Consider the following 26089-nt stretch of genomic DNA (forward strand, 5'->3'; position numbering starts at 1 on the left):
TTACTGTAGGGGAAAGTTTGGGATCTAGTGATCACCAGTCAGTGTGGTTTACTATAAGTACAGTGACTGAGTCACACCACACAAAAACAAAAGTTTTAGATTTTAGAAAAACTGACTTTTCTAAAATTGGATTAGTGGTATACGAGTCTCTATCAGACTGGAACAGTTTAAATGGAGTCCAGGAGAAATGGGACTACATAAAAGTGGCACTATTGAAGGCAACAGATAATTCCATTAGTCTTCTCAGTAAAAGCAAAAAAAGGAAGACACCACTGTGGTACTCAGCAGAAGTAGCCAAAATCATTAAAAACAAAAAGATAGCATTTAGTAATTATAAAAAATAAAAAAAAGGATGACAGGCAAATTTATAAGATTAGGCAGAGAGAGGGCAAGCAAGTTATAAGAACTTCTAAAGCACAGGCAGAAAAGAAATGAGCTCAGTCAGTGAAAAAAGGTGATAAGACATTCTTCAGATACATAAATGAAAAAAGGAAATTAAAACAAGGAATTACCAAATTAAAAACAAAAGAAGGAAGGTATATGGAAGAAGATAAAGAACTAGCTGACTGCCTCAATGAATAGAAGATTGGAAATTAGCAAATGTTGTGCCCATTCACAAGAAAGGTAGTAGGGAGGAATCGGGCAACTGTAGGCTAGTAAGCCTGACATCAATAGTGGGGAAATAAATATAAACCATACTTAAGGAGAGGATTGTGGAACATCTAAAATCCCATGGATTGAAAGATCAAAAACAGCATGGGTTTACATCAGGGAGATCATGTCAAACTAATATTGATTTTTTTGATTGGGTGACTAAAATAATAGAGGTGCAGTAGACATCACTTACCTAGACTTTAGTAAGGCTTTTGATACTGTCCCACATAGAAGACTTATCAATAAATTGCAGTCTTTGAGCTTGGACTCCCATATTGTTGAATGGATTAGGCAGTGGCTGAGGGACAGACAACAGAGGGTTGTAGTCAATGAAGTATATTCAGACCATGGTCTTGTTACCAGTGGGGTACCTCAGGGATCTGTTCTGGGACCCATATTGTTTAATATCTTTATCAGCGAAAATGCAGAAGGCCTCGATGGTAAGGTCTTTTTGCTGATGACACAAAGATTTGTAACAGGGTTGATGTTCCTGGAGGGATGCACCAAATGGAAAAATATTTAGGAAAACTAGAGGAATGGTCAAAAATCTGGCAACTAAAATTTAATGTTGATAAGTGCAAGATAATGCACGTGAAGCGTAAAAACTCAAGAACAGAATATAAAATCAGTGATACAGTCCTAACCTCAGTATCTGAGGAAAGGGATTTAGGGGTCATTATTTCTGAAGATTTAAAGGTAGGCAGACAATGTCATAGAGCAGCAGGAAATGCTAGCAGAATGCTTGGGTGTATAGGGAGAGGCATTAACACTTGAAAGAGGGAGGTGCACATGCCGCTCTACAGAGCTCTAGTGAGACCTCATTTGGAGTATTGTGCGCAGTACTGGAGACCATATCTCCAGAAGGATATTGATACTTTGGAGAGAGTTCAGAGAAGAGTTACTAAACTAGTACATGCATTGCAGGATAAAACTTACCAGGAAAGGGTAAAGGACCTTAAAGAGGACCTTTCACCGATTATTACACTATGAACTAACTATACAGACATGTAGAGCGGCGCCCGGGGATCTCACTGCACTTACTATTATCCCCGGGCGCCGCTCCGTTCTCCCGTTATGCCCTCCGGTATCTCCGCTCACTAAGTTATAGTAGGCGGAGATTCCAGTCACTAAGTTATTGTAGGCGGAGTCTGCCCTTGTTCTGCTCTAGCGCTGGCCAATCGCAGCGCAGAGCTCACAGCCTGGGAGGTTCTTTTCTCCCAGGCTGTGAGCTCTGCAATGCGATTGGCCAGCGCTACAGCAGAACAAGGGCAGACTCTGCCTACCATAACTTAGTTAAAGGAGATACTGGAGGGCATAGCAAGAGAACGGAGCGCCGCCCGGGGATAATAGTAAGTGCAGTGAGATCCCCGGGCGCCGCTCTACATGTCTGTATAGTTAGTTCATAGTGTAATAATCGGTGAAAGGTCCTCTTTAACATGTATAGCTTGGAAGAAAGACGAGACAGAGGGGATATGATAGAAACTTTTAAATACATAAAGGGAATCAACATGGTAAAAGAGGAGAGAATATTTAAAAGAAGAAAAACTGCTACAAGAGGACATAGTTTTAAATTACAGGGGCAAAGGTTTAAAAGTAATATCAGGAAGTATTACTTTACTGAGATAGTAGTGGATGCATGGAATAGCCTTCCTGCAGAAGTGGTAGCTGCAAATACAGTGAAGCAGTTTAATCATGCATGGGATAGGCATAAGGCCATCCTTCATATAAGATAGGGCCAGGGGCTATTCATAGTAATCAGTATATTGGGCAGACTAGATGGGCCAACTGGTTCTTATCTGCCGACACATTCTATGTTTCTATGTTTCTAACACCCAGGAGATAAGGTGACTTCCTTGCTTTATGAACTTTTCGTGTGTGTGATTAAACACACAGACTGCAAAGTGACTTGTGTTTTGTGCTATACCTTATATGTGAATAAACACAGATTTACTTTACAAACTGGTTTTTGCCGCTGTACTGCGCACGCTTGCCCTACCTACCAGAGCGAATCCCTACAATTGGTGGAGGATGCAGGCAATAGCAGTGAGGCTGGCGTAAGGCCGAAATAATTTTGTTTTGCATTTTTTCCGGTCAATGTTTTATGTCCTGGATTAAGCCAGCTAAATTGCAACTATTGTCACGGGACAACATGGAGGAAATAATGAAGCAGCTGGTGCAGTCTAACCTAAGGCAGGAACAGGCGATTTCACAGCAGCGGGAGACCAACCGACAACTGCTAGAGGCTAATTAGCGACAGCAAGAAATGAACCAGCAGCTGCTGCAACACGTGATGGCTTTAGAGAAGTCAGGGATGTCTCAGGGAGTCCACGATGCCCTGAAAGCAGTCCGCATGGCGATCCCCAAGATGCACCAACGGATGATGTCGAAATCTACCTGGCGGTGTTCGAGAAGGTGGCCATGAGGGAGAGTCTACACCGAGACCTATGGGCTGTGGTCATTGCTTCGTTCCTGGCATCCGCACCCCAACAGGTTTACTTCAATTTACCGGACGAGCAAGTGGCAGACTACTATAAGGTCAAGGGTGAGATCCTGGTGAGACTGGGGCTGAAGGTCTGGTCTGGGTCCAGCTGGTGCATCAGTGGGAGTTTACCCTGCTGAGCCAACGAGACCCCAGTACCATAATTTGCTGCATCTCTTGCAAAAATGGCTACCGCCTGACGTACTGAGTCCCACTACCATGCTGGACCGTATTGTAGCTGACAAATTATGGAGGGAATTGCCACCACCTCTCCAGCGCTGGGTTGGCCAGACATCTCCTACTAGTGCTCTATTTTTTGAATGCGCACAGTTTATACTGGAGATGTGGCGCAGCTATTGTAACTGTCCACAGCGGACACCGTCTACGGAATAAGTACACTGGATGTCATAGATATTTTTGGGATGCGCACACTTTACACTGGAGATGTGGAGCAGCTAATGTCACTGTCCGCAGCGAACACCATCTATGGAAAAAGTACACTTGATGTCACAGATATTTTTTGAATGTGCACAGTTTATACTGGAGATGTGGCGCAGCTATTGTAACTGTCCGCAGCGGACACTGTCTACGGAATAAGTACACTGGATGTCACAGATATTGTTTGGATGCGCACACTTTACACAGGAGATGTGGCACAGCTAATGTCGCTGTCTGCATCGGCCTAACTATTGCACGCTATTTAATACAGGATGCACTAAAAATAGATATTGCTGCCACACACAATAGTCCTTACAAGGGCTATTTGGTCTGTAAAGTTTTAGCTATTTAGCACAGTTTGCGCTAAAAATAGATATTGCTGCTGCCACACACAATAGCCCTTAAAAGGACTTTTGGGTCTCTGAAAAGTTTTTCTAATAAAAGTATTCCTATATCACTCCCTACGCTGTCTGTCCCTTCCTCAGCACAGCTCTCCCTGACTAAGACTGAGCCGAACAATCGTCATCAGGTGCTATATAGCACCCGATGACGCGTTCCGGCCAGCCAATCACTGTAATGCCAGTAACCAACATGGCTACAGCATTACAGTGAGGTCAGTACTTACCTGCATGTTTATTGGCTACGTAGCAGCCAAGAAACGTGCGGGGAGGAGACTCGAGCATTGCGCCATGTGTTCGGCTGAGCATACTCGATCAACACTAGATCTGAGGCTTATGCCGAGTTGCAGGGCTGAGACCGGGGTGTAGGAGAAACAAGCCTCCTAAAGCCTACTTATGGACTTGACGAGGCAGAACTCACAGCAGGGTGTGCACTAACACCCAGGAGATAAGGTGACTTTCTTGCTTTATGTGAACAAACACCAAGACTGCAAAGTGACTTACATTTTATGCTATACCTTACAGTATATGTGAATAAACACAGAAGTTTTGCTTTACAAACCGTTTTTTGCCTCTGTACTGCGTCCGCTTACCCTGCCTACCAGAGCGAATCCCTGCAACACGTTAATGCAATGAGGCAATAACTGAATATCCGACAACAACAATGCAGAGCACGAGCGAACATTGGGAGCAACCAGCTCACTAACTCTCAATGCACCAAAAATGCTACCACAAGCGCGGCTCTAAACAAGTTAAACTCATAAAGGGAAAAGGAACAGTGCTGCAAAACAGATAATAACTTTACTAATAATTCAAACATAACAGGCCTAAGAACATCAGGAACCACGCTAGCTCTCAAAAAACCCTTCAAAGATTGTTTAACCATGAAAGAGCTATTGATAAGAAGAACGCTAACTTAAAAAAGAAAGACACCCCAGCTAAAGTTTTTTGAACCGCTGAGCACCCCAGACCTGTTTTAACTAAACTACAAATAAATTCCAAAAACAAACCGTTACCCTCAAAAACATTAATCTTATTAGCTTTGCAAAATAATGACCATAAATTCCAATATAAAGAATACCCATTCCAAGTATAGGCGCCAACGAGTTCCAGATCTGCTCACACATCAATGCCAAATTAGACTCCACAGGTAAGGTGGACACTGAATGCCTTCCTTCTCCGCATTTGGCACCAAGGCTTAAAACTTCTTCCACTGTGCGCGAAAAAGGGCATCTGCTATTACATTAGTTCTACTAGGAATATATGTAGTTTTATGTCATATATTCTTAAGCAAACAGAACCGAACCAAAAAACATTGTAACTTCACCATCTCTTCATTATTTGACGATAAGCAGTTAACAGCAAATAACACACCTTTATTGTCTGAATAAACTAAAACTCTCATCAGCCAACTTCTGACCCCATACCACCAAAGACACCACTAACGGAAATAACTCAAGTAAAACTAAATTTTTAGTGCCATCACCTAGCTTCTAAGGCTCATGCCACGGCTCGGCTGACCACTGACCTTGGAAGAATGCTCCATAACCCCACGAACCCGATGCATCAGTCACAAGGCCTAATGCCTCTGACTCAACAAACTCACGTTGCCAAATACTAGCTCCTTTAAAATGAATAAAACATTTTTCCAAACCCTTAAATCATCCTTTAACGATTTAGATAATCTAATATGCGCAAATGGGGACTTAACTCCTTTAGTCGCAATATAAAGCCTTCTAGAAAATACTCTGGCAATAGGGATTACTTTGGAAGCAGAAACAAACAGACCTAATAAACTCTGTAAATCATGCAGCGTAGTTTTCTTCACTGACAACATGTGCCTACTAAGCTCCAGCATCTTCTGCACTTTCTCTGTTGGTAACCTGAATTCCATTGATACAGTATCAATTATTATACCCAAAAAATTTCACAACAGGGTAAAGCTGTTTTCTCTTCAGCTAAGGGGATACCAAAAAACTTACACACCTCGAAAAAACTATTCAACAAAGATAAACAAATGTATGAATTAGGAGGACCTATAAACCAAAAAAATCTTCTAACTAATGTAACAAACTGCCAACTTTCACTGAAAACATAGTAACCCAATGAATGAATGATTAAAAAGACTCAAAATACGAACATGATTATCCCATTGGCAAGTAGTGATGAGCAGCATAGGCAATATTCTTGTTTGCAATATTTCATTTTTTTTTTGCATATTTGCAATAAATTCGCAAATTCTATAATTCGTGATCTCCAGTCATTATTTTCGCGATTGCGCAAATCGGCACTAATGATGCGCATATCTTTTGTGTAATACATGCAACTTCTCATTTTATCAGGTCTGAGTAGATATTACTAATTGGTGCACTAAGTATTGTTGTGACATCACAGCACTATGTTTGTAGCATGTATGTATCATATAGGTTCCAGTGCAGGGTGTTAGGTAGTGTGATAGGAATTACTGTGCACACATATCAGCTACACTATATCACTATATAACCTACACTGACTATCTCCCACTAACTATCTGTATATATACAGTACTGATCAAAAGTTTAAGACCACTTGAAAAATGGCAAAAAATCATATTTAGCATGGCTGGATCTTAACAAGTTTCCAAATAGAGTTTCAACATGCAACAAGAAATGGGAGTGAGACAAAACATTTTTTGAGCATTCAATTTAATGAAAACAACGAATAAACAGAAACAGGCTGTTTTTCAGCTGATCAAAAGTTTAGGACCACATGCCTTTAAAAGGCCAAATCTGTGCAAAGATGTGGATTCATTGTCATTTTCTGTCAGGTAGTCACACGTTGTGATGGCAAAGGCAAAAATAATCTCCCTTTTTGAACGTGGTCGGGTTGTTGAGCATAAGCAGGGTCTCTCACAGCGCGCAATCGCTGCTGAGGTGGAACGCAATAAGACTTTAAGAATTTCTTAAATGATCCTGAGGGTTATGGAACAAAAAAGTCAAGTGGAAGACCCAAAAAAATTTCATCAGCACTGAGCCGGAGGATCCAATTGGCTGTCCATCAAGACACTGGACGATCCTCGACCCAAATTAAGGCCCTTACTGGTGCTGACTGCAGCCCCATAACCATCAGACGGCATCTGAGACTGAAGGGCTTCAAAAACAAAAATATTCTTTAAAGACCTCGTCTCCTTGAATGCCACAGAACTGCTCGTTTGGACTTTGCAAGAGAGCACCAAACATGGGACATTCAAAGGTGGAAGAAAGTTTTATTCTCTGATGAGATTTTTTTTTACCTTGATGGTCCTGATGGTTTCCAACGTTACTGGCATGACAAGCAGATCCCACCTGAGATGTTTTCTACGCGCCACAGTGGAGGGGGCGCCAAAATGGTCTGGGGTGCTTTTTCCTTCAGTGGAACAATGGAGCTTTAGGAAGTGCAGGGGCTTCAAATGGCCGCTGGCTATTTCCAGATGTTGCAGAAAGCATTCCTCATGACTGAGGGCCCTCGTCTGTGTGGTAACGACTGGGTTTTTCAACAGGACAATGCTACAGTACACAATGCCCGCAGGACAAGGGACTTCTTCCAGGAGAATAACATCACTCTTTTGGCCCATCCTGCGTGTTCCCCTGATCTAAATCCAATTGAGAACCTTTGGGGATGGATGGCAAGGGAAGTTTACAAAAATGCACAACAGTTCCAGACAGTAGATGGCCTTCGTGCGGCCGTCTTCACGACTTGGAGAAATGTTCCCACTCACCTCATGGAAACGCTTGCATCAAGCATGCCGAAACGAATTTTGGAAGTTATAAACAATAACGGTGGAGCTACTCATTACTGAGTTCATGTTTGGAAGTTGGATTTCTGTTTTGGGGGGTTTAGTCTTTTTTTGGAGGTGTGGTCCTAAACTTTTGATCAGCTGAAAAACAGCCTGTTTCAGTTTATTTGTTGTTTTCATTAAATTGAATGCTCAAAAATGCTCACTCCCATTTCTTCATGTTGCATGTTGAAGCTCTACTTGGAACCTTGTTAAGATCCAGCCATACTAAATATGATTTTTTTGCCATTTTTCAAGTGGTCTTAAACTTTTGATCAGGACTGTATGAGCAAACTATCTAATGTAATTGGATAAGGAATAAGATCCAGATGAAAGCACAGTGCACAGCAATGGCACTGCTCTCTCTCTCAGAACTGCAAAAAAAACTGCAGAAAATGTCTGCTGGCGAGTTTCTTATATAGTAAAGGGGTAGGCAACTTTCCTATTGGTTGCTAGGGATGTTGCTAAGCTCTGACAAAAATATTGCAGCCTTCTCATTGGCCCACAAGCAAGAAGGGAGGTTACTGATGAAAAAAAAAGTAGAATTTTTGCAATTACGAATATATAGCACTATATTCTATATCTTCGCGAATTCTCAAAGTGAAGATATTTGCGATAAAAATTTGCGATTAGAATATTCGCGAACACGCGATCAACATATTCGCGATCAACACGCGATCAACACTTATCAAAATAATACATCCCATCAAATTGAAAACCCAATGAATTAAAACCGTCCGGACATACCGGTAACAAATGAAAAGCCGACTTTATATTAGCCTTGGCCACTAAACAACCCTGACCAAATTTGTTCAATAAACTGACAGCTTCATCAAATGAACTGTAAGAAAAAGAACATAACTCTCTATTTAATTCATCTTTCAATGATAGCTTCTCTGGAAATGATAAATGATGAATTAACCTAAATTCATTAGCTGCCTTCTTAGGAACCAAACCCAAAGGAGATAGACAAAAATCCTGAAATGGTGGATGAATAAAATAGCCAGCCACCCTGCCTGTCAAAACCTCTTTCTCGGTCTTTACCCAAACCACTTCCTCATTCAACTTAATTGAACTTAAATTCTCTATCCACGCACACCCAGAACCTTTAAATTTAGGCTTGAAAAAAACATTTTTAAAACTTAACAATTAGCTCCGCTTTCTCCCAATTTGGGTACATGTCTAACCATGGAACCATGTTTTCCAACTTCACTGGCTTTTCAACTTTTTTAAAAATCATGATTGGTAACAGCCTACTCGGGTCCAGAAACTCTTTTGAAGCAACGAAAGATAGGGTGCGGACCCAAGCAAACTGAACACTCGTGCATATATTTACAAGAATTTAACCACTTACAGGCCGACTCATTGAAGGCAAAACATAGTCCCTTCTTCATAACATTCTGAGACGGATTGACCAGCTACTTAATCACTCCGCCAAATCTCTGAAGAAGCATTAAACTTAACCACAAACCTACATCCTTAGTGCCCCTTTTTAAAGAAGGATGCACAGCTAATTTCTGCCTAAATGTTTCGTCATACTGAAACCAAGACAAACCACCAAAATTACAGTAGGCCTCAAGTATGGTATCAATATGTTGAAACAAGCCTGAATATAACTGAGGGTACTTGGCTCCCAAAATAGATGCATAAATACAGAATGACTGAAGCCAATTATTAAACGATCTGGGAACAGTCCTTTTTCTATCCTCCTCTGATTTTTCATCAACCCTTTTGTCTATTTTAAATGCCTCTTTTGAAAATGTGAGCAATGGCAGAATGTCGATGTACTCCCCACGCCAAATTTTTTCTTTAATCCAATTGGGCAGATGAAACCCCAGAGGAAAAATCTCACATGACATTGCTCTCTTTAAACAAGATTCTGATACCCCCACCGCATTGGCCAAAACTGGCCCACCCCCATCAGGGGCGACAACTGTCAGCGATGATGAACGGTCAGTCCAAACCGCAGCCGGTGAAGGTACCACAGCATTTACACTACAAGCCGGTCCTTTGGCCAAGTCAGAAAAAACCTTGGCCAAACCCTGCAAAAAGGAAGCACCAGCATTAGCATTAAATACAGTGTTGGTAGGCAACAATGCTTGCCCACATGAGTTCTCACCCAGATTCTGCTCTGTCAGGTCTTCAGCAGGCAGCCTAGCTATCCCCTCAACACCAGGCTGCGAGACCTCCTGCCTGGGAGGGGACCGCTGGTGCCCGTCTAATCCACTGCTTTGCTCCCTTGATGGAGAATATGCGATCCTCGGCCTCTTCTGTCTTCCGGAAGAGCGGACAATCGCCTCTTGATGACATGGTCCACATTACTGCCTCACTTCCGGGTTCGCACTGACTGCGCATTCTCTGACGCGCTCCGGCCTCCGATAATGTCCACTGCGTCGCTCCTCTCCTTGGGTCACGCCACTTGGTTCCTCCGCTGCCACTTGAGATGAAGGCTCCGCCTCCAGATACTCCAGCGCTGCTTCAGCCAGGCATCTGCACAGCCACTCCTCACTACTGCAGGTATTAGCTCTTTCAAGAAGCTGGCTGAGCAGATCCTCCATGGATCTCCACTTCTTCGCCAACGCTGTAGACTTGCTGGCCGTCCTTAGGATGTCGCTCCCATTCTGCTGTCACTCAATCGCCGGTGATTTCTTATTCTTTCAAGCTCCACTCTCCGCCGCTTCAGCCAAGCCGCCGGGCCAATCATTTCCTGAACTCCTCGCCGCCTCCTCCGCTGCCGTCGCTTTACCCGCAGAGGATGTCACATTCTTCCTTCTTCTTTCCTTAGCCAATGACAGCCGATGACAGCGCTCCAGAGGGTGAGTGGCCACCATAAATACTCAAAATTCCTGCCGAAACTGGACCTTGGCCAATCCGTAGTCCAGTTAAAAATAGCCTTGGGCCAATCACCTCTCAGTCCTGTTGCCGTCTAACATTTGGATTACCTGAGGAGAAATAAAAAAAAGAGGGAAAAAGGGAAGTGGGGCGGAAGAGAACCACAAACACATCACCGTGTCTCAATGACAGCATGAGGGGAAAAAATTTTTTGGGCCCCGCCCCTGTCATTCCCTTTCCACAAACTGAAGACACTGCTACTGACAATTGACTTTGGAAATAATGCAGTATGGTCACCAATAACAGATTTCGGCGTAATTTCTTCTGTGAGTTAAAATATGCAGATTAGGAAAAAAGCTTCCTGTAGTGTAAAACATAAGTAGTAAACCTACTATGTGATTATTTCCCCATCCCCCACACCAACACTTGAACTGTCTGCACTGACACATATTTCAGCCTAGTATTTGACACTATCACTCAGAAATATAAACTGTCTGCTACCCTTTGTATTGTAAGATACAAGTATATGCTATTTTCCGAAACCCAAAAATATGAATAAATATATTTGAACTGCCTGGAGATACACCAACACGGATTTCGGATTAGTAGTTCATGTTATGAATCAGAGATGTAAACTGCTACCCTTTGTATTGTAGGGCATACGTACTGTGTATGTTATTTTCCAAAACCAAAACCAATAGTTATGGGGTATAGACTTACATTTGGTATACTGGTCATGATTTCCCCTGTGCTGCAGGAGGATGCATTTAAAGGGCATCCTTTAGCAGACCTGTACCTATGAAACTGGCTGACCTGTTGCATGTGCACTTTCCAGCTAAATGCATCAGTGTTGGTCCCAGATAAGCAGATATTAAAGAAAACCGAGGGCTGGGCCCAAAGGTACAGAGGGTACACCATGCCACACAGACAACGGTTCTTTCCCAGCAGTTGAGTTTACTGAACAATATAGTGAACAGATTGGTACACAGAGAATAAACCAACAGTAAATGTAACAATGTCTAACAATAAACAAGTACCAGTAACTGTGATGTTTTTCCCCAAAGCATTATCCATTAAGTAGCCTAGCTGCACTGTATGTTCCTGGACGAGTTCCTCGTTGGGGTGCACCCTAAGTATTGTGCAATACTATTTGTAATCCACAGGGAAATGATGTCTCTTGTAACTTTAATCCTTGCTCTAGCTCCCAGTATATAACACCCTATGAGCAGCCAGAGGGATAGGAAGGTGTCAGCGTATGAGTCCCTTAGGGCTATGCATTAGCTTGCAGCCCGTACACCACAATGTAACTATACTTGGAGCATTATTGTATGTCCAAATGCCACTTCAACAGTGTGGTGCAATGTGCACTTACATTTCCTTGAGCAGGTTCTTGGTGCTTTTTCTTATTTCCTGGTCCACTCCAGAACTGGATCCTACAGACACAACACTCCTGGGGTCGTCGCTGCAAACCTCCCCTTCGTGCTGTCGCTAGTCTCCACCGTGAGCCAGTCCATTCTCTTCCAGATTCAGCAGAGATCTTTCCTTCTGGTTGCTAGCACCACCAAGCACAGCCTCCGTCTGCCCACTTCCTGCTTCTAGAGGAAAGGACGCTCGGTGGGAGGAAAGCAGCGCTGCCCTGGCCCTGTCAATCAAGAGAAGAAGGGCATGAAAAGAGGTGGGCAAACGGAGCCTCTAGGAGCAGGTGCAATGCCCCCCTGCTCCTAGAGGCTAGTTAGCATATTATACAAGTTCATTTTTCTCAATAAATGCTTTAGGCAGTGAGATGGCACTAATATAGTTATGTTCAGCTGACATTAGCACATTGCTAATGTCAGCCAGCTTAATACCCATTTTTCAGGTGACAGAAACTGTTGGTACTCGAGAGGTTTCACATTTCATGGATGTCATTTGTAATCCTGCAAAATGCTTGGGGTACTTTGCTACTGAGATGTTTACTGTGCAATTTCTAAAGTAATATGTAGCTCCTTTTCTGACTATTGCTTTTATTATCCACACTCCATGCTACTTTGATAACAGATTATGAAGACACACAATGTCATACTTTCATAGAAATCACCCTAGCTCCACTCATATTAATCCAGATCCGCCAAGGAGTGCAGGAAACCACAGGACCTCAGCAACTATCCACAATGGAAGAAAATCCAGAGCTTCTTAGCCCATTCACGACCTGTACATGTACGGCACTGCTTCGCTCTTTAAGGATGTTGCCTGCTCACAAGCACAGCAGCCATCATAGCAGCTGTTTTAAATGCCAATAATGCCAATAATGCCAATTGCAGACATTTTACCCCTCAGATGCATTGGTCCATTATAACCATGGCATCTGAGGCTGTTTTCTTTTCTTTGTATATGTATTTCGCCATAGCGATGTGCACCTGCATATAGGGTTGTGCTGACTGAATCCCCCCCATTTTTTCTTTGTAGTATATATTGGAGGCGTGGCGATCTCCATGCAGTTATGCACACCTGACCAGCTAGTCTGCCCTGGAGGCTGGTTTTAAAGTCAGTAAAAAACTGAGTCTACTTCTACAGGGCCTACCAGTAGCCATTTGGCTCCAGGAGAAGTATATAGTGGGCTCAGCATGCATGTTGGTACTTGCATCCCTGGATCCGATGAAAGCTGTAACGGCACCGGACGGGGTTAAAACAGAGTGTGCCTGGCGTTCATGCTGTACCTGCGCTCCCTGGACTTTGTGTGGCTGTCATGGCCCATAAACGGGTAGGAACTAGTGTTAGGGACCACTCATAGAGGCGACCTTGACGTGGTGAGTGGCTTATTACGCTTTGGCCAAAATGTACACCAATGCCTCATTCAACATCCAGCGCGGAGTGCTGGTTGCAGAGTGCTGATTGCAGAGTAAAATACCAATAGCGTTGGGCCGCAATTTCGCACCAACTCTGCAACTACTAATTGACGCATCGAATTAAGTGTAAAAGAATTTGAACACCCTAATGTGTAGTATCAAACCAGGTTTGGGTCAAAAACACAGAACAGGTGCAGACCTTTCCATTACACCTCATCTCTATATAGGCTTCACTACTGGTTTTGGCTCACAAAAAATGATAGAAATAACTGGCCAAATAACTTAAGTGTGAACTCACCCTAAAGTGTGTAGTATCGGGCCACAATTTCACACCAAATCCGCAACTACTAATTGACATCGTCGAATTGATCACCTCTACTATCCTTTTTTTTTTAAAGCCAGAGGAGCGTGCTTTCTTCACCCATGCAGCATGCCAGATCGCTCTTTCATCCCAGAATCAAGGAGGAATGGATGTTCTTGTACAGGGAGTGCAGAATTATTAGGCAAGTTGTATTTTTGAGGATTAATTTTATTATTGAACAACAACCATGTTCTCAATGAACCCAAAAAACTCATTAATATCAAAGCTGAATATTTTTGGAAGTAGTTTTTAGTTTGTTTTTAGTTTTAGCTATTTTAGGGGGATATCTGTGTGTGCAGGTGACTATTACTGTGCATAATTATTAGGCAACTTAACAAAAAACAAATATATACCCATTTCAATTATTTATTTTTACCAGTGAAACCAATATAACATCTCAACATTCACAAATATACATTTCTGACATTCAAAAACAAAACAAAAACAAATCAGTGACCAATATAGCCACCTTTCTTTGCAAGGACACTCAAAAGCCTGCCATCCATGGATTCTGTCAGTGTTTTGATCTGTTCACCATCAACATTGCGTGCAGCAGCAACCACAGCCTCCCAGACACTGTTCAGAGAGGTGTACTGTTTTCCCTCCTTGTAAATCTCACATTTGATGATGGACCACAGGTTCTCAATGGGGTTCAGATCAGGTGAACAAGGAGGCCATGTCATTAGATTTTCTTCTTTTATACCCTTTCTTGCCAGCCACGCTGTGGAGTACTTGGACGCGTGTGATGGAGCATTGTCCTGCATGAAAATCATGTTTTTCTTGAAGGATGCAGACTTCTTCCTGTACCACTGCTTGAAGAAGGTGTCTTCCAGAAACTGGCAGTAGGACTGGGAGTTGAGCTTGACTCCATCCTCAACCCGAAAAGGCCCCACAAGCTCATCTTTGATGATACCAGCCCAAACCAGTACTCCACCTCCACCTTGCTGGCGTCTGAGTCGGACTAGAGCTCTCTGCCCTTTACCAATCCAGCCACGGGCCCATCCATCTGGCCCATCAAGACTCACTCTCATTTCATCAGTCCATAAAACCTTAGAAAAATCAGTCTTGAGATATTTCTTGGCCCAGTCTTGACGTTTCAGCTTGTGTGTCTTGTTCAGTGGTGGTTGTCTTTCAGCCTTTCTTACCTTGGCCATGTCTCTGAGTATTGCACACCTTGTGCTTTTGGGCACTCCAGTGATGTTGCAGCTCTGAAATATGGCCAAACTGGTGGCAAGTGGCATCTTGGCAGCTGCACGCTTGACTTTTCTCAGTTCATGGGCAGTTATTTTGCGCCTTGGTTTTTCCACACGCTTCTTGCGACCCTGTTGATCATTTTGAATGAAACGCTTGATTGTTCGATGATCACGCTTCAGAAGCTTTGCAATTTTAAGAGTGCTGCATCCCTCTGCAAGATATCTCACTATTTTTGACTTCTCTGAGCCTGTCAAGTCCTTCTTTTGACCCATTTTGCCAAAGGAAAGGAAGTTGCCTAATAATTATGCACACCTAATATAGGGTGTTGATGTCATTAGACCACACCCCTTCTCATTACAGAGATGCACATCACCTAATATGCTTAATTGGTAGTAGGCTTTCGAGCCTATACAGCTTGGAGTAAGACAACATGCATAAAGAGGATGATGTGGTCAAAATACTAATTTGCCTAATAATTCTGCACGCAGTGTATATGAACTAAATACATCCCAGAACTGGTAGTATCAGGCCACAAATTCACTCAAAAAGGAAGAATGGAAGTAGTTTTTTATATATATATATATATATATATATATATATATCAACTAAATACACCCCAAAACTGTTTGTATTAGACCACACTTTCAGTACAGAAGCAAAGATGAATGGACGTACTTATATTTATTATAAATACACCCAAAAACTGGTTGTATCAGACAACAAATTAACCCCAGAAGCAAAGATAAATGGAAGTACTTTTTATATATTTAAAATAAATACATCTCAAAACTGGTTGTATCAGCCTGCAAATTCACCCCAGAAGAAAGGAAGAATGGAAGTAGTTATACAGGGTGGGCCATTTATATGGATACTCCTTAATAAAATGGGAATGGTTGGTGATATTAACTTCCTGTTTGTGGCACATTAGTATATGTGAGGGGGGAATCTTTTCAAGATGGGTGGCAACCATGGCGGCCATTTTGAAGTTGGCCATTTTGAATCCAACTTTAGTTTTTTCAATAGGAAGAGGGTCATGTGACACATCAAACTTATTGGGAATTTCACAAGAAAAACAATGGTGTGCTTGGTTTTAACATAACTTTATTCTTTCATGAGTTATTTACAAGTTTATCTTTGTTTACAGCCATTGACATGTTGCCGAGGTTAACACGTGAGGAGCGGATAGAAATTGTGTTGATGTCTGGTGAACGCAGTAAGCGGGTCATTGCGGCAGATTTCAATGCAAGACACCCTACGAGACCACCCATCTCCCATGCTACAGTTAGCAAACTGCTTGCTAAGTTTCGTGAAACTGGTTCAGTGTTGGATTTGCCAAAATGTGGACACATGAAATCTGTCTCTAATGAAGAAACATCAGTGGCTGTCCTAGCTTCATTCAGCAAGAGCCCACAGCGTAGCACTCGCCGCATGTCACTGGAGAGTGGCATTAGTCGAACATCCCTTCGGAGGATATTAGCTACTCACAAATGGCACCCTTACAAACTCCAGCTACTGCAGCATCTCAACGAAGATGACCCAGATCGGCGCACTGAATTTGCAGAATGGGCAAAACAAAAATTGGAACGGGACCCTCAGTTTACGCAGAAGATTTTGTTCAGTGATGAGGCAAACTTTTATGTGAATGGTGAAGTTAACAAACAAAACAACCGCTATTGGTCTGACACTAACCCACATTGGATAGATCCCTCCAAGACTGTTGGAACAAAAAAATTGATGGTATGGTGTGGTATATGGGGTACAAAGATAGTGGGGCAATTCTTCATCAATGGAAACCTCAAGGCCACTGGATATACGAAATTGCTACATGATGGTATGTTTCCCTCTTTATGCACTGAAGCTGGCACGTTCCCTGAGTTTTTCCAGCAAGATGGTGCACCACCACATTATGGGTGTCAGGTCCGAGTATTCCTAGATGAACAGTTTCCTGGAAAGTGGATTGGTCATCGTGGGCCAGTTGAATGGCCCCCAAGGTCTCCCGATCTGACCCCCTTAGACTTTTATCTTTGGGGTCATCTGAAGGCAATTGTCTATGCTGTGAAGATACGAGATGTGCAGCACCTGAAACTACGGATACTGGAAGCCTGTGCTAGCATTTCTCCTGCGGTGTTGCTATCAGTGTGTGAAGAGTGGGAGAAGAGGGTTGCATTGACAATCCAACACAATGGGCAGCACATTGAACACATTTTATAAGTGGTCAGAAACTTGTAAATAACTCATGAAAGAATAAAGTTACGTTAAAACCAAGCACACCATTGTTTTTCTTGTGAAATTCCCAATAAGTGTCACGACGGACGTGCACTCAGACTCACAGATAAACCAACAACCAGGCTCTAGGCGTGAAGTAGGGGAAGGGTCACCTCCTAGCTAATCCCTGACCTCTCTCCCTGCACTGCTCAGCCCACATTCAGACCTTGGTGGTAGGAATGATGTGTCCCCGTGCCTGGGCTGAAACACCCTAGATTCCCTGAGATGGTGAAGAGGGGAAATAGGAGCAGCCTGCTCGCACAGAATCTGGATGGGAGAGATGACATAAAAACAACCAAGACAGCAAACAACAAAACTAGAAACCACACTTATCTTTTCTGAGCTGGAACTGACAACCAACCTTCCTTGCTTCCAAGACCAAAGTGATGTCTATAACCCGCTCAGAGCACTGGGGTGGAGTGCTATTTAAACTAATGACCCCACCCAGTGCACCTGATGGAAGGCGGATCCAGCACGGCTCCAAAACAAAATACTAAACACGTGCTGCTATTCTGGCCGACCTCCGCACATAGTCAGAGCAGGACATGACAATAAGTGAAAAAACAAAAGTTGGATTCAAAATGGCCGACTTCAAAATGGCCGCCATGGTCACCACCCATCTTGAAAAGTTTCCCCCCTCACATATACTTAAATGCCACAAACAGGAAGTTAATATCACCAACCATTCCCATTTTATTTGGGTGTATCCATATAAACTAAATACACACCAAAATTGTTTGTATCAGACTTTCAGTATAGAGGCAATGATGAATGGAAGTACTTTTATATATTTAACCCCTTCTACCCGCGGCCAGTTTTCGCTCTTCTGCCCAGGCCATTTTTTTTGCAAATCTGACATGTGTCACTTTATGTGCTAATAGCTTTGGAACACTTTTACTTATCCAAGCCATTCTGAGATTATTTTCTGTATTTCAATGTCTCTACTTTTATAATAGATAGTGATACCTCATATAATAGTTATTACTTTTACATTTCCCATATGTCTACTTCATGTTTGGATCAATTTGAAAATTACATTTTATTTTTTGGGGACGTTAGAAGGCTTAGAAGTTTGGAAGCAAATCTTGACATTTTTCAGAATATTTCCAAAACCCACTTTTTAAGGACCAGTTCAGGACTGAAGTCCCTTTGTGGGGCTTACATAATAGAAACCACCCAAAAATGACCCTATTTTACAAACTACACCCCTGAAGGTATTTAAAAAACTGATTTTACAAACTTTGTTAACCCTTTATGTGTTCCACAAGAATTAATGGAAAATGGAGATGAAATTTCAGAATTTCACTTTTTTTTATATTTTTTTTTCCAGTAGCAAAGCAAGGGTTAACATCCAAACAAAACTCTATATTTATTACCCTGATTCTGTGGTTTACATAAACACCTCACATGTGGTCGTAAACTGCTGTATCGCCACACGGCAGGGAGCAGTAGGAAAGGAACGCCATATCGTTTTTGGAAGGCAGATTTAGCTGAACTGGTTTTTAGATGACCTGTCCCATTTGAAGCCCCCTGATGCACTCCTACAGTAGAAACTGTGACCACATTTTTGAAACTACGGGATAAGTTGCCAGTTTTATTGGTACTATTTTAGGGTAAATATGATTTTTAATTGCTCTATATTACATTTTTTGTGAGGCAAGGTAACCTGTGTTTTGGCACAGTTTTTTTTATTTTTAACAGCATTCATCTGAAAGGTTAGATCATGCGCTATTTTTATAGAGCAGGTTGTTACAGATGCAATGATATCAAATATGTCTACTTTCTATATTGTTTGTTTCAGTTTTATATAATAAAGCATTTTTGAAAACAAAAAAATAGGTTTTTGTATCTCCAATTTTGAACGCCCTATTTTTTTTTCTGCCGATTGTCTTGTGCAGGGGCTTGTTTTTTGCAGGAAGAGTTGACGTTTTTATTGGTACCATTTTTGGATACATATGAATTTTTGATCATTCATTATTACACTTTATGGAGCAAGGTGACCAAAAAATTGGTTGTTTGGGCGCAGTTTTAATTTTTTTATTTTTTTACACCGTTTACCTGAGGGATTAGGTCATGTGACTTTTTTATAGAGCAGATCGTTACGGACATGGCAATATCTAAGGGTATTTTCACACTTGTGTTTTTCTTTTCCGGCATAGAGTTCCGTCCTAGGGGCTCTATACCGGAAAATAACTGATCAGTTTTATCCCCATGCATTCTGAATGGAGAGCATTCCATTCAGGATGCATCAGGATGTCTTCAGTTCAGTCTTTTTGACTGATCCAGACAAAGAAAACCGCAGCATGCTACAGTTTTATCTCCAGCCCAAAAAACTGAAGACTTGCCTGAATGCCGGCAATTTTTTCCATAGGAATGTATTCATGCTGGCATTAAAAATACCGGAATGCCAGATCCGTCCTTTCCGGTGTGCGCATGCGCAGACCAAAAAAAAGGTGAAAAAAATAAAGGCCGGATCCGTTTTTTCCAGATGACACCGTAAAGACGGATACGGCATTTCAATGCATTTTTCTGACTGATCAGGCATTTTTCAGACTGATCAGGATCCTGATCAGTCTTACAAATGCCATCATTTGGCATACGTTTTGCCGGACCAGACAGTTCCGGCGACGGAATTGCTTGACAGATCACTCTGCCGCAAGAGTGAACATAGCCTAATATGTCTACTTTTTCTTATTTATTTAAGTTTTACACAATAATAGCATTTTTGAAACCGAAATAATTATATTTAGTGTATCCATAGTCTGAGAGCCATAGCTTTTTTATTTTTTGACCGATTGTCTTATGTAAGAACTCATTTTTTGCGGGATGAGGTGACGGTTTGATTGGTACTACAAAAAAAAAAAAGCTCCTACATTGGGCAGTCTCATCAGTCCCAGTTTATATAAAGAAAAAGTCAATGTAACACCGACCTGGCTTTCAACGAAGGGGAGCTACAAGTGCAGGCACGGTAGGTGCATTTGTTGCAATCATTTTCAAGTGAGCCAGTCTTTTCATTCTATGGCCAATGGCAAAAAATTCAGTATCAATAGTTACTTGAATTGCAACACAAAAAATGCAATCCACTTAGTGATCTGCCAATTGTGCAATCTGCAATATGTAGGTTGTACCTCTAATCAAATAAAATCGCAAATCCGCAAACATACATCAGACATTCCCTATTACAAAAATCGCAACGTATCCGCAGTTAGTGAACACTTCGCAGTAGTACATGGGGGTGAAGTGAACCATTTGAGAGCCCAAGGTATAGAAAGGGTCTTTATTCCAGCTACAGGTGGCGATCTGAGGAGAAAGCTGCTTAATAGAGAAGCTTTTTGGATGTTTTTACTCGCCATGCGCTATCCTGAAGGTCTGAACAAGAGACATGATCTCATATTACAGTATTAACCTCATATTTGCCTGCCATTAATTTCTTTTTATGCATTGTTAATGTGTCTTCTATATATTTCATGTGTATTCCCCACCCCCTTCTCTTATGGTTGACACATGTTCTGATTCAGAGTAATCAGGTCATGTGACTCAATGATTGGGGTGTGAGGTGTGGACTAGCCTTTTTAACTGAGTTTTGAACACAAGGTTTTTGTCCTGATGAAGGACCCTCATTTACTTGTGGTCTGAAACGCGTTACTGTAACCTGTGATGTCCTGTATTGGATTTTAATCGCACAATAAAGATTCCACCTTTTGCATCTTGGAAGCTGGATTTTTCTTGGCTTTGGATATTGACAGCAATCGAGTCCGGAGGTTGCCATCCATGCTCAAGGCAGGTGGACGTGGGTAAGAGCTGCTTTACCTTCTTTGTTTCATATTTTGGGGGTATATGCCTTTTTGATCACTTGGTGTTGCAATTTTTGTGATGTAAGGTGACAAAAATGGCTTTTTTTAACACAGTTTTTAGTTTTAGTTTTTTACAGTGTTCACATGAGGGGTTAGGTCATGTGATATTTTTATAGGGTTGGTTTTTACAGACGATGTCGATACCTAATATGTAATTTTTTTAAAATTTATTTCACTTTAACACAATAATAGCAGTTTTAAAGAAAAAAAAAATCATATTTTAGTGTCTCCATTGTCTGAGAGTGATAGCTTTTTCATTTTTGACCGATTCTCTTAGGTAGGGTCTCATTTTTTGCGGGATGAGGTGATGGTTTGATTGGTACTATTTTGGGGGGCATACGCCTTTTTGATCGCTACTGTTGCAATTTTTGTGATTTAAGGTGACAAAAATGGCTTTTATTTACAGTTTTTATTTTTTACAGTGTTCACTTGAGGGGTTAGGTCATGTGATATTTTTATAGAGCTGGTTGTTACGGACGTGGTGATACCTAATATGTATTTTTTTTATGTATTTCACTTTAGCACAATAATAGCAGTTTTGAAACAAAAAGATTATGTTTTAGTGTCTCCATGTTCTGAGAGCTATATATTTTTTTTTTTGAGGTAGATCGCTTGGTTTTGCACTTTTCGTGATGTAAGGTGACAAAAATAGCTTTTTTTACACTGTTTTTATTTTATTTTTCTATGGTGTTTATCGGACAGGGTGGATCATGTGATATATTTATAGAGCTGTTCATTATGGACGCGGCGATACCTAATATGTGGGGTTTTTGTTTTCTGTTTTTTATTATAAAATGAGGGAAAAGGGGTGTTTTTTTTCTTTTTTTTACTTACAAACTTTATAAATTTTATTAAACACTTTTTTTTTACTTTTTTTCTTTACTTTATTTCTGATGTTCAATTTTGGGGGTCTGATTCCCTCTACAATGCATTACAATACATCTGTATTGTAATGCATTGCCTGTTCGTGTACTACATTGAGCAGCCTCTGCACGGCATTGGGCTGCCTTCTGATACATCGAGTCCCCGCCACAGCAGCGCGGGGACTCTATGCGCTCCCTCACCCAACACAAACCCCTTCTATGTCGCTATCAGCGCGGACCGCGGCATAGAAGGGGATAATCCACCGGCATCGGCTGTTACAGCGATGCCGCCGGATAAAGCAGGGGCCTGGCTACCAGGGAATGCCGGGCCCCTTCAGTGATCGCGCACCACTCCGGTGCACGCCCGATCACCATGACGTACTTTTACGTCAAATTGCAGGAACGCAGTGGCTTCCATGACGTAATAGTACGTCATGTCTCGGGAAGGGGTTAAAATAAATACACCCCAAAACTGGTTGTATCAGGCCACAAATTCACCCCATAAGAAAGGGTGAATGGAAGTAGTTATATAACTAAATACACCCCAAAACTGGTTGTATCAGATTGCACTTTCAGTACAGAAACAAGGATTAATGGAAGTAGTTATATATCAACTAAATACACCCCAGAACTAGTTGTTTCAAACTGCAGTTTCACCCCAGAAGCAAGGATGAATGGAAGTACTTATATATATGAAATAAATGCACCCTAAAACTGGTTGTATCAAGCCGCAAACTCACCCCAAAAGAAAAGAAGAGGAGAAGTAGTTATATATCAACTAAATACACCCCAAAACTGTTTATATCGGATGGCATTTTCAGTACAGAGGCAAGGATGAATTGAAGTACCATATTTTTCGCCCTATAAGACGCACCGGCCCATAAGACGCACCTAGATTTTTGGGGAGAAAAATAAGAAAAAAAATATTTTTAACCAAAAGGTGTGCTTTTGGTGGGTTTGGAACTAATGGTGGTCTGTGGATGGCACTATTACTGAGGATCTGTGGATGGCACTATTATGGGGGATCTGTGAAGGACACTGTTATGGGGGGATCTGGGGATGGCACTGTTATGGGGGGATCTGTGGATGATGCACTGTTATGGGGGGATCTGTGGATGACGCACTGTTAAGGGGGGATCTGTGGATGATGCACTGTTATGGGGGGATCTATGATGAACACTGTTATGGGGGGATCTGTGATGGACACTGTTACAGGGGGGATCTGTGGCTGATACTGTTACAGGGGGGGGTCTGTGGCTGACACTGTTACAGGGGGGATCTGTGGCTGACACTGTTACATGGGGGATCTGTGGCTGACACTGTTACATGGGGGATCTGTGGATGGCACTGTTATGGGGGATCTGTGGGTGGCACTGTTATGGGGGATCTGTGGGTGGCACTGTTTTGGGGGATCTGTGGGTGGCACTGTTATACTGTATATGTGCCATCCACAGACCCCCACCCCATAACAGTGCCATACACAGACCCCCCAGCCCTTAACAGTGCCATCCACAGATGTCCCCCATAAAACTGTCATCCACAGATTCCCCCCCCCACCGCTCCAGTGCTGCAGTATACAAATATAAAATGTCTCATTCAATTAAAAGTGATTAAACATGCCCCCTCCCTCCTAATATTACCGTACATCCTAACAGCTTCTGTACAACGCAGGCAGGCAGGGCGGCCGGCGCATCACTCACTGACATTATGTGCCTGCGCCGCCTGCTTCATTCATAAAGTAGGCGGCGCAGGCACGTCACATCAGGGAGTTACGCTGCCGCCCATACATCGCAGCCTGATATGTAAAAAATTTCAGCATTCGCCCAATAAGACGCAGGGGCATTTTTCCCCATTTTGGGGGGGGGGGGGTGCATCTTATGGGGCAAGAAATATGGTAGATATATATCAACTAAATACACTCCAAAACTGGTTGTGTCAGAGCACACTTTCAGTACAGAAGCAAGGGTGAATGGAAGTAGTTATATATCAACTAAATACACTCCAAAACTGGTTGCATCAGACTGTAGTTTCACCCCAATACCAGAAGCTAGGATTGCTGGAATTACTGATCTATCAAAGAATGCAAACAACCTAAAATATGTAGTAATAGATCACTTTTAGTAAACCCAATTAGTGCAGCAAGGTGTAATAGCATAGCTCATATTACCCAGGTTTACACTCTCCTATTGGTCCCTGCTCTCTCCCTACAGTGTGGATAATGCCTCCCTATCCTTTCTCTATGCAATTCGTTACCACAAATCGCGAGGAAATTCAACTTCAGGACAAATCAAATTTTTCCTGAAATTCGGATGGAATTCCACTTTGTCAACTTTCGCTCATCTCTAATGATGACCATCTATTACATGCCAGTGTTCTTAAGAGCACAATCTCTTGTTGATGTATAAGGTTGTGGTATATATGAGATTTTCACAACTCAATATATTATTTTTACATTGTTTTTATGTGTACAACTCTGCTTGGATTTGTTTCTTATTTAAAAATGTTTGCATGTTTGATGCACATTCCTGTTTGTCACAAAGTTGCTCAAAGTGTAACTGTCATGTGTTCATCAATTTTTTTTGCATATTTGACTGCTGGTGGAACATTATGCATTAAGCATTCTTTAGTTTCTTAACATACGACTGTTTTCCTTGCATTTTTCCCTTAGTTATGACTGTTTTAACCTCTACAATATGAGGATCTTCTCAAGATGGCTCCTCTGCCAGTTCTCTAAGGCCAAAACTACATTCTCTCAGGTCACATACAAACTTGCTGTAGCCAGCAGCTTCCTGCCAGCCAATCAGATTGGATTATTGAGAGACACGCCTCCCCACTCTGAAGCCTAATGCAGGCATGCAGTGTGAAGGACCGCCCCTCCGTCTTCTGTTTACGATTAGCCAGAGACAGATGAGCCATAGCAACGGTCTTTTAAGGGACCAGTGGAAAGGGACATGGAACATTAATGAAAGCTGTTATTATCAGGCTAACAAACTAACTCAGGTATACATGCCTAGCTCTAATAAACTAGCAAATAAAAAAAATAAAAAAATGACAGTTACACTTTAAAGATGTACATGGTTCTCAACAGTCCATCTAGACAACTGCAATCATCAATAAGTGCACTATAATCAGCTTCAAACATATTAAGTGGACATTCTAAGAGTAAATAAAAAAAAACTGTTGGGAGCACCATAGCAATCATGCATATTTATTCATTTATTTTACTCACTTACATAGCACTGCCATATTTTGCAGCACTTTACATACATTATCATTGCAACAGCAATAATCTAGACAAAGGGTATAAAAATAAATCAAAATAAAAATATTTAAATATACCCCTTTAAAAGGAAGCCATCATGATTTTATTTATTTTTTTATTTAATGGTAATTTCCATCTGAAGACTTGCCATAAATGTCCAATGGGTACAGGTCTCACATAGTTGATGTGAATCGAATGGTTGTGCATGCATGTCTCTCTGCATTCAGTTATATGGAAGTACTGAAAATAGCCAAGAAAGCTTGCTCAGTTATTTTTAGAAGTCCCATGGAAGTGGATAGAGAGACATGCACAGCCAACTGTACATTGACAGCAGACACAAGAACAATAAAACTGCAGTAATGGTAAAACGGCTTTAAACCCTCATTCAAATCTATCATTAAACTTAGTGTAAGTGTAGGCTGTTTACATTTGCATTGGAAGCTTTGTTGCAGGTTCTGTTATAAATGGCAGAAAAGATTGTGCCTTATGCAACACAGTTTTTTTTTTTCTGATTAAATGATGGACTCCATGACAAATACTGATGGAAACTGTTTTTGGTTATTGAGGTTCATAGGACCATTGGTGTCTGTCATGTGACTGATCTAGAACTTTTTTAATTTTTGGTATTCTGTTCCTGAACCAGAAATGTGAATGCAGAATTTAACCTAGCCTTATAGGAAGTTGTATCAAATTTCCAGTAACAATAATCTAAGCAGTGGCAAAGGGGTATAAGTGCTTCATAGAGGCCCATTTGTTATGGAAATCAGTGAGTGATTTAATATCACAGATTTCATGATTGTGTTCTTTTCACATTATCAAAAATCATTTTTTAAATCTTCCATTTAAATATTGTTTCAGCTTTAAAGATGCT

The 26089-nt window shown here is 41.6% G+C and overlaps 1 protein-coding gene across 1 annotated transcript in view; it reads left to right on the forward strand.

The window, feature by feature from the left end:
- LOC120990939 (protein unc-13 homolog A-like) overlaps positions 1–26089 on the forward strand; it is a 2175961-nt gene that overhangs the window by 698164 nt on the left and 1451708 nt on the right. The gene's annotated exons all lie outside the window — the stretch shown is intronic.

Source organism: Bufo bufo, chromosome 2 (assembly GCF_905171765.1).
Source record: "Bufo bufo chromosome 2, aBufBuf1.1, whole genome shotgun sequence".
Classification (NCBI taxonomy): Eukaryota; Metazoa; Chordata; class Amphibia; order Anura; family Bufonidae; genus Bufo; species Bufo bufo.